The sequence below is a fragment of the Cryptomeria japonica genome, chromosome 10, assembly GCF_030272615.1.
Source record: "Cryptomeria japonica chromosome 10, Sugi_1.0, whole genome shotgun sequence".
Taxonomy (NCBI): domain Eukaryota; kingdom Viridiplantae; phylum Streptophyta; class Pinopsida; order Cupressales; family Cupressaceae; genus Cryptomeria; species Cryptomeria japonica.
The window spans coordinates 674,917,681-674,920,524 of record NC_081414.1 but is presented as its reverse complement, the minus strand read 5'-3'; positions in this window follow the sequence as shown (position 1 = coordinate 674,920,524).

Genomic DNA, 2,844 nt, shown 5'->3' with positions numbered 1-2,844 from the left:
CGTTCGCAGTAGGACGAATGGGTTGTTTAGGGTTGGTGAAACCATCTTTATTCGGCTCCATTTAATGCAGGAGTGGCAATAAATGACTCGAGGGCTTCCCAGCAAGGCCAGGGAGCCCCCGCACGCGATAGCGTACTGCAACCAGCGGCACCCTGGTTTTCGTGCCCTAGTTGCAGAGTGCTCTCCAACTCCCAATATTGATCATGTGTGTGCAGTTGTTGCAGAAGAGAACAATGAAGAAGGAACAAATTACTTTTTGTGTCGTTGTATTGAGCCTAAGAGAAAATTGACAACCACAATCATTGATGGAGAGGGTATTGAGTATCCAGTAGGGTCTGTTGCCATGACAAGCACATGGCTTAGGAGATACTCTATCAAGAATTCTAATGTTTGGTTGTTCGAGGACTGTGAAACACACAGACATTCTTCATTTCTCCAACCTTGTTGTTGCAACAAATATTCCTCTAATTAAGTATCATGGTAGACCTCATAACAAGATTTTATGGAAAGTTAGTGAATCTAACCACGAGGCAATACTTGATACTATACAGATTAGAGTCGATCCAAAAGACTCACTTGATTGATTCTATGGTTCAGGGTAGAATGATTTTGATAATTTTGTATATATCGTCGGCGAATTGTTCTATATTCATTTTTTGTATATATAAATGCCCATGAGCTGATTTGTACATATTAAGGGGCATAATTTTGTATATTTAAATGGCCATGAGTTGATTTGTACATATTTATATGCCAAATTTGGTATATTTAAATGGCGATGAGCTAATTCGCACATATTTAAATGCCAAATTTTGTATAAAAGCTCATGAGATGATTTGTAAAACATTTTTTGAATATATGTCACTGTTTTATGACTATTTTTTGAATATATGTGACTATGTTTCGAATATCTTAAGGGTTTTGATTTTATGTGATGTGATAAGTCGAGGTTGGTTTTGGCATTGAGATAAACCATGTTTGGAAGTGGGAGTTTTGGCTTTTCCTGTGGTGGGTTTGCATTTAGAGAGCTTGGATTTGCACAAATTTCTCCTATTGGGGATTTATGGAGGATAGAAAAAATTAGGCCTTTGGATTGTTTGAAGTAGGCCAGAAGAGAAAAACTCTTCTTTTTGGCTCGGACGAGAGAAAACACCCTTTGGAGAGATAGAGTGAGAATGGAGGAGAGCTAGCAATTTTTTTATTGCCTTCCTTCTCCCTCTCTCTCTCTGTTCCATTTCGCCCTCATAGTAGAATAGTTTGTTAGGAATGGGCTTGTAAAGGGTGTCATGATAGCAGCAGGATTACGAATGACTGACAAGTATTTTGGGATGACCAGGATGATAACTGAGATAGGTCATTGTATACAAGCCTCACATGACCCTATAGGTTCAAACGAATCGATCATATGTGACCTGGATTGCAAGAAACAGTCTGTCAAAGTTTGACATTTTTTTGGACACGAGCACTTGAGAGATCGCGTCGGTAGGGTATGGCTCTCGACGTTCCGACGCATTAAGAGGCACAACATGAGCATTCCTAGCATAAAACTACCCACCCGGCCGTGCTCATGATGTTGGTTTGTGACCACGATTAACATAATCAAATCTAGCCTATCTTGCAACTTTGCATTGCATGCCACTGACGATTTTTGCAGCAGGTGAAAAAACGCTACCATTTGAAAATGGCTGTGAGTCATCACAATATAGACGAGCCTCACATGACCCTATAGGTTCAAAAGGATTGATCATATGCATCCTGGTTTGTGAGAAATAATCCGTCAAAGTTTGACAATTTTTTGGACTCAGGGCACTTGAGAGATCGCGCATGTAGGGTATGGCTCTCAACGTTCCAACGCATTGGGAGGCACAAAAGGAGCATGCCTAGCATAAACCTGAGCACCTAGATGCGATCGTGATTTATGTTTGTTCCCATGATGAACGGAATCAAATCTAGCCTATCTTGAAACTTTGCATTGCATTGCACTGACGGGTTTTGTAGTAGGTGAAAAATGCTACCATTTGAAAATGGCTCTGAGTCATCATAAAACGAGATAGGTCATTGTAGATGAGCCTCACGTGACCTTATAGGTTCAAACAGATTGATCATATGCATCCTAGATTGCGAGAAACTGACTGTCAAAGTTTGACAATTTTTTTAACTCAAGTCACTTGAGAGATCACGTCGGTAGGGTATGCCTCTCGACGTTTCGATGAATTGGGAGGCACAAAAAAAGCATGCCTAATGTAAAATTACCCACCCAGATGTGCTCGTGATGTTGGTTTGTGCCCCGACGAAAGAAATCAAATTTAGCCTATCTTGCAACTTTGCATTGCATGCCATTGACGGTTTTTGCAGCAAGTGAAAAAATGCTACCATTTGAAAATGGCTCTAAGCCGTCAGAAACCAAGATATGTCATTATAGATGAGCCTCACGTGACCCTATAGGTTCAAACAAATTGATCATATACATCATGGATTGCGAGAAAAAGTTCGTCAAATTTTGACAATTTTTTGGACTCAGGGCACTTGAGAGATTGCGCCAGTAGGGTATGACTCTATGTTCCGACGCGTTGGGAGGCACAACAAGAGCATTCCTAGCGTAAAACTGTCCACCCAGACACGCTTGTGATGTTGGTTTGTGCCCACAATGAAACTTTGACAACATTGACAACTTTGACAACAACTGAGCAACTTTTACATCTTTTATCAAAATGACCCCAAACTTTCACAAATGACTTCAAATGATCATTAATGGTCCCAAATCACCTAATTAAGATAAAACAAATGGAAAACAAGACAAAAATAGAAATTTGACGAAAGTAATCAAAAGCATCCAGTGATAAT